Source organism: Protopterus annectens, chromosome 3.part1 (assembly GCF_019279795.1).
Source record: "Protopterus annectens isolate FY-2018-M chromosome 3.part1, PAN1.0, whole genome shotgun sequence".
Taxonomy (NCBI): domain Eukaryota; kingdom Metazoa; phylum Chordata; order Ceratodontiformes; family Protopteridae; genus Protopterus; species Protopterus annectens.
In genome coordinates this window covers 512443385-512457745 of record NC_056732.1, presented here as the reverse complement: position 1 = coordinate 512457745, position 14361 = coordinate 512443385, and positions in this window count along the sequence as shown.

Genomic DNA, 14361 nt, shown 5'->3' with positions numbered 1-14361 from the left:
TTGGCTTAATTACTGGTGTCATTCTAAGGGGATCCAATGTCTGTCTGCTTGGGATGACATGCTCGACAAGCCACGCTGCTTCACAAGGGATGGCTTGCACCTGTCACCCCTGGGCTTCCAGTTATTGGCCAAGGCTCTTGCCACCCCCATAGTGCCTTTTTTAGGCAAGGCTGAAATGACAAACCTACCTCCCTAGAAAACACAAGTGGAAAAAAACTAAGGGTAATGCTGCTCAATGCCAGAAGTCTAAACCTCAAGATGCAAGCCCTCGAAGCCCTCCTCAGTATGGAGAACATCGATGTCTGTGCAGTGACTGAAACCTGGTTCAAGGCTCCTGAGAGCACCCCAGCACTATCAGGTTTTACCTCATATCATGCTTTCCGGCCTCAAAACTTGGACCGAACCACAAAAGGAGGGGGAGTATCCATATTCATCAAAGATACCCACATCTCCAGGTTAGTGGCAACGCACGAAGCATCGAAGACCATCCAGGTGCAACTAACCATAGGCAAAACTGCCTTACAGTTTGTAGCATGCTACAGACCACCCTCTCAAACTCAGGAACCCCACACAGCCTTCCTGAAGACACTGGAGAGTATGAATGTCTCTCCAAATACCATCATATTGGGAAACTTCAACTACCCAAACATAGACTGGGAACATTACACAAGCCCCAACACCCTAGCCCAAAGGTTCCTAGAATTCATAAACTCAAATGCGATGGAACAACTAGTCACCATTCCCACAAGAGGAGACAATATACTAGACCTGATCATCACAAACATGGGGACAAAATGCTCCACACCGGAAGTATATCCCTCATTGGTAAGATCAGACCATAAATTAATCTCACTGGAAATCCACATCCCGCCCCCACCCCCTGCACAAAAGACCACAGTGAAGAACTTCTCAAAAGCCAACTTCACACTTCTTAAGACTGAAGTGGTATCCTTCAAGGTCCCTGGGCCAGTGGAAACCACAACCCACACTTCTGAATCCTTTACAAATGCCTTCTACGGGCACCTTCAAGAATGCATGGATCATGCAATCCCAAATAAAACCAAGACCCATTCCCCCAAAGGCAGGCGCTCGGTCTGGTGGACCCCAGCCATAAACAAACTTTACAACAGAAGGAGGAAGCTACTACATGACAGAGCAAAATCCCTAAAAGGGAAGGCATCTCTGATCAGTACTAGCAAAAAACTATGATCACTCATAAAATCATCCAAGGCCAACTTTGAGAGAAAAATCGCAAAAGACACAAAAGACAATCACAAGGCCTTCTTTAGCTATGTTAGAAACCTGGGTGGAAACTCCCAGATATGCTCAGAGTTAGTCCAAAAGGACACAAAATACACTGAACCCACTGACATTGCCAACATTCTGGCAGACAGGCTCAGTGCAAATTTCTCCTCCCCCTCCCCCCAAAAGGAGAAATAACTATCCCAGCAGAGTGTAGCCTCCCTAACATCTCAGATGCCCAGGTGAGAGCCGCGCTCTCTAAAGCTAAAAACACAGCATCAATGGGACCGGACGGTGTCCCGGGCTGTGTGCTACATGAACTCCAAGAGGAACTAAACCCACACATAAGGCTGCTGTTTAATCTTAGCCTTACTACAGGATCGTGCCCAAAGAGTGGCGTATGGCAACAGTGGTCCCACTTCACAAAGGCGGTGCTTCTACAGACCCTGAAATTACCGCCCCATAAGCTTGACAAGCCTGGTCTGCAAAGCTATGGAGAGGATCATTATGGAACTCATAAACAAAGACATTGGGGACCTACAGACATTGGATCCTACCCAATTTGGCTTTGTCAAGGGCAGATCCTGCCTTTTGAACTTGGTCGACTTTTTGAAACAGTCACTAAGGCCATTGATGAGGGTAAGGCAGTTCACATAGCCTACCTTGACCTTGCAAAAGCCTTTGACACAATACCCCACTTGGGCATCATAGACAAACTCACCAGCTTAAATGTAAACCCATATGTCACGAGATGGGTTGCAAACTGGCTCAAGGACAGAACCCACAGGGTCAGAGTTGCTGGAGCTATGTCAGACTCCAAGCCAGTCACAAGCGGTGTCCCACAGGGCTCAGTCCTGGGACCCCTCTTGTTCAGCATTTATTTTTCCGAGGTACAGGCAAACATAGGAGGATTGTGGCTGACAAAGTTCGCAGATGACTGCAAACTGGGAGCCATAATTGATACTCCAGCGGACACAAACATCCTTCAGAGAGGCCTCATAGAAACAGATAATTGGTGCCAGAGCCATGGCCTTAAGCTGAACGCCAAAAAATGTATAGTCATACCCTTTGGGACAAACAAGGTACCCACAAATTACCACATAGGTGGTAATCCATTAATCTGGAAGAGGTAATCAGGGACCTAGGGACCCAGGTTGACAGTAACCTCTCATTTGACACTCACGTTGCCAAAGTGGTTAGGAAGACCTTCTATATTGCCCACCTTATCATGAAGGGTTTCACATCTAGATCAAGAGAGGTCATTGTGCCCCTGTACTCTTCTCTTATCAGGCCAATGATTGAGTACAATGCCCCATTTGGGATGTATCTTACCCGACACCTGCAGCAGTTGGAAAGACCCCAAAAGTTCCTCACCAAGAGGATAAAGGGTCTTAAACATATGTCAAATGCTGCCCGACTGAAAAAACTCCAGCTCTATTCAGTCGCATACCGCCTACTCAGAGGTGACCTGTGCCTGACGTACAAAGCCATGTCCAATCCGGAATTAATGGACATGCTCCATCTCAGAAAATCCAAATCCATCAGAGCCACGAGAGCAAGAGACTTAAACCTCAACACAGAAATAAATAGGGCATGCTGGAGGGACAGATTCATAACCCAGAGGCTCCCTACACTCTGGAACAGAATCCCAATCCATGTTAGGCAGAGCCCCTCACTAACTCTATTCAAGAGAAATCTTGACAAGTGGATGGGAGATCGTAGGTTTACCCCGGGGGTCATCTCTGTGTCACTACTAGACAGAGGCACAGCAAACTAAACCCTAAATGGGAGTAGTATTCTCATCCTAAGGGGTGGTGAAAGCCACACACACTCTGGCTAGGCTTATAAATGCCCTAGGGCAGATAGCCTAGTACGAACCTATGAACCTATGAACCTATGAACCTATAAGAAACAAACAATTCTTAACAGACGCTGCAAGAATAGCCATAGCTAGAACCCACTTTCTCTCCTCACTCTTATATTCATCCCCCATACTTACCAACCTCAAAGAGTCAGAACTAAGTAAATTAGAATCATGTTATAAGACTGCCAAATTTGCAACAGATTCCACATATTCAATTTATCACTGTCAATGCCAAAAAAATCTTTCTTGGTTGGACTACCTCATATTATGAACTATAACCGGTTAATAATGGCTCACAAAATAATGCACAATCCTGACAACATACCTTCCCTAAAAAATCTTCTACAACCCTACTTTAAAATTTGTACTCTTCGATCATCTAACAAAGACTTACTCCAAGTAACCGAAGTATCCAATACAGCAGTCAACTCTTTTCACTCTAGCTTTGTTGCTAAAAATTGGAATACCATTCCACATAGTATTAGATACATAAGCAATCTTAAATAATTTCAAAATATCTCTCAAAAGACACTTATTTGAATCCTGGTTTTGCACATTTAACACTCCAGGTTAATTATTAACTTAGCATTACTTATACAATTTGGCTGTTCGTACTAACTCTGTTAACATATCCCCTTCTAACAACACAACTTCTCTATAAGTAGTTACATTCCTAGCTGCAACTCAAACCACGGAAGTATTATTAACTATGTAATTCTCCCTGCTTAATTTCCTAACTAATGTTATGTCCCTACACATATATAAATTCAACCATATATTTGTCTATATTCAAGTGTTTAAAGTCTTGTTCTATTTGATACTATGTATATATTTTTGTTTTTACATTTTTAGCCTGTAAATGTGTTAACACTCATTTTTTTTGTCAATTTTGTTTTTAATTTCTATTACTTGTTGTGATAATTTGTATATAAGCTTAGACTGGAGCTTTTCTCCCCGGGTCTCTGCTGAAAATGGGCACTGTTAGAGTCGGACCATCCCTGTAAACAAATGTAAATAAATAAATACAAATAAAAATTTGTACTGGAGAGGATTACTGTAGTAGCAAGCTGAGACACATAGACAACCCCTCCACCACACACACACACACACACACACACACACACACACACACACACACACACACACACAAATACTTATTGTCATTCACTCTGTCAAATCTGCAATTTGTCAACAGGGTGAATGAATTGGAAATTATGTCACGGGTTCTGTTTGTTGAACATTCATCATGTTAGAAGAAGGAAGATTGACTGCATGTAGGTAAGGTAGTGTGGGTTTGGAATAGCACTGATGAAACTTTCAGATATACTGAAAGTTTTAGCATTAGACAGTGGAAGGGTTTGTGTGAGTATTTAAAGGTTAGTGTTATAGTAAGAACTAGATATGGGGATAGAATGAGTGTACTGCATGTGTGTTTCTGAATGTAGTGTGTGCCTAAGCATCTTCTGTAGTGGTAGTGCTATAGAAAGGGCTATTCTAAGGTAAGGTACACGGTTCGGGTTTGGTTCAGGAGAAGAATTAGGCTTAGCACGTATTAGTAAGTGGTACAAGTGAATATTTCAGTACATTCTATCAAATGTCCTTTATTTCAGAACATGAATCACTGATTATTTTAGTTGACCTATGTTTCATCCAACATAGACAGCTGCTTTTGGTGTAACTTCATCAAACAATGGGGATCAGGGAGTTATTCCGTTACCTCACTGTTGTGAAAACTCATAGTTGGCATATATAAGCAGCAGGGTGTTGTAAGGGGCACTGCTGCATGTGAGTGGTGAAGGAGGGCTTGTACACCTGCAAAAAAAAAAAAAAAAAAAAAAAAAAAAAAACTTGTGGTTTTACTGTTTTTGACTGTTTGAATAGTCAATGAAACAGTTCAGTATTTTGCAATTTGGTGGTTCTGGTGTTCAGGTTTTCCTAACATGTTTATATCTTTTTAAAATGCCAAAAATTAAGCTGCATATAATGTTACTAGCAGTGCATTTTAGTGTAAGTCAGTGGTGAGAACTGAACCTGAGTCATCTGTAAAAGAATGAGGTGATGCAGGGTAATAAAGTATTGCCCAGCATGTCGTATGGTTAGCATTGTTTCACTAAATTCTTGAATTTTGCATTATTATTAGGTATTTGCATATCCACCATAATCTCTCCAGCAACTAATGGCAACTCTCAGCATTAAAGCATATGCTACCATTATGTGGTAAATGTTATGGCTGTAATAATCTGGTTATGGTAATAACTGTAAAAGAGACAGCAAATAATTCTAGCAAAAGATATAAACCAGAGGACACCTAGGGCCTAATATGACATGGCTCAGTGATTTTCTGTGAGGATAGGTGAAAGTGATCTTCAGTGACAATGGTGGAAGGGCAGAGAGAAATCACCCTAGGCTGCCTAGTCATATATCATCCCAAACTCTGCGCAATGGCTAACATTGTAAATAAAGTTGAAGAAATGCCTGCCAACTCTGAAACATTGTTCTGATGACTAGAAGTTTACGTTTTGTACAGAGAAATGGACAAAAATTAGGTTCTTTGAAAATGCAAAACTTGGAACAGCATACTGAATACCGAGGGGTCGGCTGGTGAAAATAAAAAAGAAAGAAAAGGCACACACTACTATTAGCTGTTGTCAAGCAGAAACCATAGCGCGACAAAGCTGCCAGCCATCAGTCAGTATACCAGTGTAGTTGAATGTAATGAGATCATTTGACAAATGAAAATAGAAGGTACAACTACCATTGTGGAAGTTGTTGAGTATTTGACAACTGACACTTTGTACCTGAGCCTGTAGATTTTTTCTTTAAAAAGGACAGGAAAAATAAAGTAAAGAAGGCCAGAAATGTTAAAAGAACTGGTATACGAGATACAGTTTATTAAGAGCAGAGAAAACATGCCAACATATCATGAGAGATCGAGTCAAATATGTGGAGTGCTTGAATGTCAAAAAACTAGGTGTTGTTATTGCAAAGAACTTCTGGACAAAAACACACAACAAATAGCATATTAATTAGTCTGCATGAAATGTGAATAGAGGCAGATAGCTTATAGGTTTGACAAAATGTCAATATGTAGCAACATGACCTGGGGTGTGAGTGGATAATGTGGACTGGGAAGGAAGAAATACATTTTACCACAGCCATTGCACATTTCTGTGAAATAATCAGTCTAAACTGGATATAGCTCATCTGAGAGCATTGTTTTCTGCTTAAAACAAATCCACCCAATGGTACTGTTTGAAATTAATAGCAGGCCTTTGTTGCCAGTAGGACATAAGTCTGTGATGCGTCTGCCTGCCTTTTCTCTCTGAGGAATGCAAAGAGCTGTGCTAATTACATGCTTGCTTCAAGCTTTCCTGTTAGTCTGGGAAGGCAGAAACACTCCGTGTAGTGTCAGCCAAGAACAGTGTATAACAAATGGTGCAAGCAGGAAACCACATGGCATTAATGATTTTGCAGTGAATAAAATGGTCAGATTTAGTCTGCAGACAGTAAAAAAATGTCAATGGCTGAGTGGGGGAGGTAGTGTGCATTGATTCCATGGAAATATTCTAGCTGAGTAGTGAGAAAACCTGGAGAGAACTCACTGTTCTGTTCTTTGCTTTGGCCAGCATCCCATTTTTTTCCTTTGCTTTCATTCATGTTTAGCAAATCTGGTTTTAAAAGAAAGGTACTTAACATCTTTTATTTTCTCAGAAAAGAAATACAGATTAGCATTTGTCACATTCTGCTAATTAAAAGTGATTCTTAGCTTGAACTTTGGAATCTTTCGATTTTTTGCCAAAAATACACAGGTTTATCATGTGCATTAAAACTCTTCTCTTTGCATTATTCCATCTAGGAAACAGAATCTGTTGCCAAGCAACATGAGGCAAAACACAATCAAAAAATAAATATTTTAGCAAAATGATAATTTGCATCAGTCTTGCAGTGAAATTAGCAAACGATAAATAAAAAAATAAATCAAATGCTGAATTAGCATTCACAAAATTAATAGGACTTGATGCAGTAAATAAAAAATATATACATCTACATTCAGATATCGTTCTCCTTTAGTTTGTGACAGATTTTTTTATAATTATAATATAAAATAGTATGAAATTAGCTTTTATATGTGGTTAAAACCATTCTTAATTTATGATGCAGTCCTATGACTGCACATAATTTCCATCCTTGATTATATGTTTCCTGTTGCCGGTATCCGGATCCCCATTCATGTTTTCTCCTTATACTCTCCCTACCTAATGAAAAATAGCAGAACAAGCATTTACGGGTTGGGGTGGTTATACAGGTAATTGCATCCTTCTAGTAGGTAACAAATATTGTGTTGCCTAATAAAAGCTCATATTTGAATATCAGTGTAACTTCAAGTAATGAGCCCTTAGAGAGATTACCAGGAGGAAACCCAGTCTGTGAGAGATGTCTCTTGTTCTTCCACAATGATTTAAGTGCAAATATGGAGCTGTAGGATAACTAATTAATGGCTAGATGATGGTAATCCATTACTGGATAGAAAATCAGGTTAGGAATGGTGTGGAGCAGGAGCAGATATGTATGTATGTGTATGTATGTATATATATATATATATATATATATATATATATATATATATATATATATATATATATATCTATATATATATATATATATTTACGGGTCTAATTCAAAACATAAAAGACCCATGTAATTGACTTACAAAACAGCGAGACCACATCATCGAAACCCTGGATAACCGAAAACTCACAAACACGAAACCCGGAACATCAAACTATACAGGGGAGCAGAAGTCCAGTTTTAACTTAAATTAACATTTCTCCTATTAAACGCAGCCTATAGTAAATAACTATCAGTGGTTTGAAATGGAGATCACGGTACAGTGAGGATCAGGAAATTGACCCTTTTCTGATTGTAGTAAGATCTCGGAGTTGGTATATATAATTTAGGGGGTGTGGGGGAGTGCAGGGGGGCTAGCCTCCCTGCAAAACCGCTGGTTATTTACTGTAGAATGTGTTTAATTGGAGAAATATTCCTTTAAGTTAAAACCGGACTTCTGCTGCCTTGTATATATAGTTCAATGTTCCGGGATTCGTGATTGTGAATTTTCAGTTATCCGGGATTCAATGATGTGGTCTCAACGGTTTTGTAAGTCGATTATATGGGTCTTCAATCTTTTGAAGTAGACCTATATATATATATATATATATATATATATATATATATATATATATATATATATATATATATATATATATATATATATATATATATATATATATATATATATATATATATATAGATTTACTTTACACGCTCGAGATACTGAAATATTGAATTTCAGTATCTTGACACAGTGAAGTCGAAAACACAGGAAATCGAAAGTTCAGTTAATCGTAGACCATATAACTGAATTACATACCTCCCGAATGATCCCTTTAAAAGTACTGTGTATCAGCATTAGCTTGGCCTATGAAGCACAGCAGGCAGAATGGCTTACTTAGAATATCCTGCACCAGGAAGTTTAGGCGCGATATACGAAATGAGTGTATCACAGAAAGGGAAACCAGTGCTGTTATTAGAGGGATATGTCATGAACCTGGAAAGTGCTTTAAAAAACAAGAACTACTGGTGTTGCAAGTGGAAAACTACCCAGCAATGTAAAGGTAGGGCAGTCATGGTAACTTGTGCAACTGGGAAGGAGTTAATAAAAACAGTGCAGCGTAATCATGCAGGCAATCCAGTTGAGGTTGCTAAGTATAAGGTGTGCTCAGAACTAAGGCATAGAGTGGAAGTGTCAAGGGACACTCTATGTATGCTAGTCGATGATGCTCTAGCTTCCATGGCCATGGAGATAATCCATAGTCTACCTTCCCAAAAAGCCCTGTTACAGCAAGTTGGGAGGGTAAGGAGAAAAGAAACTAGACATACCAGTAACCCTACCATGCAGCTGCAGGATATAGATGTACACCAGTTCCCCACAAAAAAGGGGGTATTTATTGAAAAGAGGATTGTGGATACCAGTACAGACAATACAGTTATAATGCTTACCACCGTAAATAACCTTTACGATCTCAGCAGGGCTACTATTTGGATGATGGATGGCACGTTCTTCTATAAGGGTATCATCTGCTATCAGCTTTATAGTATACATGGTGAAATATGGTGGCTACAGCAAATTTCTGCCATTACTGTTTTGTTTGATGAGTAAGAAATCTTGGAAGGCATACAATTATCTGTGGCACTGTGTGTTTCAGCTCCTTGCAGAGCATGGCTTTGAAACCTGTCTCCATTATGTGCTTTCAGATTTCAAAATAGTGGTCATCAGAAGTATTAAATCCAATATAAACACTGCTACAGCTAAGGGCTGCATGTTCCACTTTGGCCTGAATATCTGTCAGAAAGTACAACAGTTGGGCTTGGCTTCTCTCTACAATACTAACTATGAATTTCAGTTATCAGTTAAGTGTCTAGTGGCATTGGCTTTCCTACCCGAGGAGGAAGTGTTACCAGCATTTACACTGCTTCAGGAGTCCTTCCCTCCAGAGAGAAGGGAGTTGATGAAATATTTCTCAGACTGATATGTCCTTGACAAACTCAGAAAGTTCAGTACATGTACCTCGGCACATTGCAGATTCCCTCCCCTCTTTCCTATACAATTCCAGAATGCATACAAGCTGAATGCCCTCTTTCTACCCAAACGCAGAACTCCATGAAGGCCTGGCATCATAGACTAAAATGTTTATTGGGAGTCAGAGCCACGGATTTGTATATACTGATGTCGACTCTAGCCAGAGAACAAGATTGGGTAGAGGAACTAAGGGTCCGGCTGGTGGGTGCCTGCCTTCGCCTAAAAAAAGACAGGAGGTCCGCAGACATACCTAATTTGAGCATATTCTAAAGAACAGTGGATCGTATGATACAGTAAGTTTCCTGAGAGTTTTTTGCTAAGTTTTGAAAATGTGAAAGGTGTATTTAAACTTTCTCTGTGAATGGTATTTACATTGTTGTGCACTACAGTGTTGCCTACATACACTTCAAATGGCTGACAGGTGTCACGGGTTCAGGATGGAGCAATATTTCTTCATGGGTGACAACAGGGGAGTTTGGATGGTGAAGGGAACTATTTGCAGCACATATACTAAATAAACAATCACAAACTGTGGTTTTCGATGTTTTGAGACTTCAGTATTGTAAGTTTCAAGCTTTTGCTCATCTTTGTTTTCTGTGTTTTCGACATTACAGTCTCTAGATGCTGAAATTTGATATTTCAGTATCTCAAGCTTGTACGGTGAATATATATATATATATATATATATATATATATATATATATATATATATATATATATATATATATATATATATATATGTATACAAAGAGAGAGAGAGAATATTAAAGACAGGATGATGAAGGAAGCTGAATGGAAAGACAGGAAAAAAGGTTGAGAATCAATTCCTTCATCTGGTTTGTGACAGTATTATTGTCTTTCTCTTGCAAATCTTTTCAGGTTCTTCATGTTTAATTAATAACCAGGGATACTGATTTTCTATTTTTCTAGGAAAATACCGGTAAACCCCAAATTTGAACTCTCTGACTATGGGAAAAAAGCACTTTTTATACAATTTGTCATTTCTGGATGCTGCATTCATTCATCTCAACCTCTGTTTCTTCTCATATTTTCTAATTATAATCAGTTTGCTTGCTTTTATTGTGTGCTTTATGCCAGGGATCTTGCTTACTTGTGTGTGTGTGTGTGTGTGTGTGTGTGTGTGTGTGTGTGTGTGTGTGTGTGTGTGTGTGTGTGTGTGTGTGTGTGTGTGTGTGTGCATAGACATATATATATATATATATATGGGTCACCTTCATTTGATCAAAATTTCATTTGATTGAAACCCATTTGATTGAACTTTCATTTGACTGACAACTAGTACTTCAATACACTTTAAGGTAAATAGGGATTTGCCCCCTTCCCCAATGTTGTGTGACCCTGGAGTTGGTATATATAGTTGGGAAGGGGGTGGGAGGCATATCGTTTAAAAGAAGAAAATGACACAAAAAGTACAGAATTTCAACTAAAACTAGTACTTCAGTACACTTTAAGGTAAATAACAGGGATTTGCCCCCTTCCCCAATGTTGTGTGACCCTGGAGTTGGTATATATAGTAGGGGGGTTGGGGGACATATCGTTTAAAAGAAGAAAATGACACAAAAAGTACATAATTTCAATTAAAATAGCTGGGGGGCTTCACCCCGCTCACTGCCAAATGTGGGGGCTATGCCCCCCACACCCCTCCTAACTATATATACCAACTCCAGGGTCGCACAACATTGGGGAAGGGGGCAAATCCCTGTTATTTACCTTAAAGTGTACTGAAGTACTAGTTGTCAGTCAAATGAAAGTTCAATCAAATGGGTTTCAGTCAAATGGGCTGTCGATCAAATGAATGTAACCCATATATATATATATATATATATATATATATATATATATATATATTTATTATATACAGAGGCACTAGAAAATTGTAATAACATCATTGTAATGACTGGAAATTATGATTACAAATCACAGTTTTAATTCATGGACATTGTAACACAAAATGGCATTTCATTTGTAGATCACTGTCCCCATTAACAATAAAATAAAACAATTACAAATTACTGAGTTCATATTCTGGGTCAATGTTAAAAATTTATTCTTCAAAAGAAAATTATTTTTAGTGATGATTATGACATTTGTTTCTATATTTAGTATTCAATAACTGTGCATAAAACTCAAGCTGTCCTTTATTTTGTTTGAGACAATGCAAACACAATTACTGCAAAGAATATTCTCTTACTTATTCTTTTATAAAAATCAATCAACTTCATCTGAGACAATGCCAAGGCTATTGCTGCAAAGAATATTCTCTTGGTTATATTACTAGAATAAGTTCACAGTAACACTATTACCATAATTAATTGGATATTCTTGTTGAAAATATCTAAGCAATTATTGTCATGCATTTTAGGGTGCCTGTTAGGTACTGAGGGTGAAATTCATAGATAGCTTGTATACCCCAGAAAGCTGTACACATTGTTTTGTGTACTATGCAAAGTTGTGCACATTCATAGTCTCCCTTATTACTCAGTAGTGCATCTTTGCTCAGGGTCACTCTGCTTGGGATTTTGACAGGGCAGCAGACAGAGCAATAAAGCTACCATGGGACTAGACGCTCCAGTAGAAAGAGATGAATCCCTGTGATATGAGGTCAGCTAATGAAAACATATCATCCAGAACATAAAAACTCAACAAAATCGTAAGGGATCTGTAAGCAGTGAGGATGAAAAACTGAGAAGTATTTTCAAGCACTCTCACTGCAGTCAAACAACCACCAAATCTAAAGAATCTTCTTGTCAGAAGCACACTAACACCAGGGCAGAACACAGTCCATAAGGGCACAAAAAAACAGATGAATTGCATACCTTCCAACATAGCAATTTCACAGAGTAGAAGTTTCAAAGTACATGACACCTTTACATCCACTGCTAAAAATGTGGTTTTATCTAATCAAATGCAGGAAAAGAGAGACTGTATATGAGAGACAAGGACAGGGCAGATACTCAGAACTTGGAAGAATGCCCATAGACACATAGTTACGTGGAAAATGACTGACAAGCCAGTGGCAACACATTTTCCTAGTCTGATTATTCTACATCAGGTATGTCGATTATGTTTCTTAAAAGACATTTCTGTACACCTTTGGAAGGAAGGACAACGGAGAGTAAACAAATTCAGTTGTTCAGGCTAACAGTCAGCAATATGCAGCAACCTGCATCTTTTGTTTTATGAGACCCTATGGTACTTAATTGTAACCTCTGGACAACTAACAGTGGAAGCAAATAAGGTGCACTGAATGAGAAGAGATGTTTTTTGTTATTTTGGTAATGTATGCTTTATAATGATTATATCCTGAATCCAAAACGATGACAATCTCAGAAAGTTAAAGGCAACAGTAATATTACTGGGGTTTGTGATCTGGCATCAATTTTATTCATGGCAGAAAAGTATTGTCATATTAGCTAATGATCTAGTCAACACACTTGTTACCATAAGCTTAAGTCAGGAAGGCCTTAATATTCAGAAAATGTTAGCAGTTTAACAACACTTTGTTTACTACTGCTGTTTCTCATATTAATGTGTCAGAACATTAGACTGACATGTCAACACATTTTTCTTTCTTTGTTAATTAGCTAAACTACATCCTGTATGGTGTACTAACTGCACACACCCACACATTCTAACCTAATATTTAATATATTTTATTCTCTTGATACTGTTTGCCTTTCACATAACATATCACTTCATTATAACCTGGGCTTTTGTGAAGATTCACATTTTCTGATAACTAGAACATCTGTGTCACAAAGAATTGTTGTTTAGGCAGACTTTATTGTTGTTTGTCTTTTGGCTTTTTCCTGGTAAGGGGTCGCCACAGCGGAACTCCGGTCCGCTAATGATTGGCAGTAGATTTTTACGAAATGCCGAGGTGCCAGCTCGACGCCCAACCTTCAACGAAGGCACACCCATTTACGCACGCATGTCTTTTGAACGCTACCCAACCACGGGGAGGACATGCAGACTCCACACAGAAGGCACTTTCAAGCCAAGCTGAGAATCGAACGGGAGAACCTCTTGCTGTGAAGTAACAATGCTACCGCTGTACCACCACAGCATTGTTTAGGCAGACTAACAAATTAAAATTATAAATTATACATTATAAATTATAATTTCTTACTTTCCTTTTCTGAATTTAACTAATCTCCCTACATATCTCTTTTATTGTGATTTATTTCCTTATTAAATGTCAGAGTAGTTTCTTGTGCTGTTATTTCTCTGCTAAGTGAGCATTGACTCTAATGTAACATGCAAGGAGACCCTTTAGTTTATTCATAGGTTCATAGGTGTGTACTAGGCTAATGGCCCTGTGGCCTTTATAAAACCTAGCCCATAGAAGTGCTCTGGCATTGTGCCACCTGTCATTAGTTCCTAGTGCCTCTATCAAGTACAACCACTGGAGTGATCCCCGGGGTGAAATTTCTATTTCCCATCCACTCATCAAGATTTCCCTTGAAGAGGGCTAGTGAGGTGCTTTGCTTGACATGTATGGGAAGTCTATTCCAGAGGATGGGCAGTCTCTGGGTTATGAACCTGTCCCTCCAGCATGTTCTGTTGATTGTGGTAATGAGGTTGAGGTCACTGG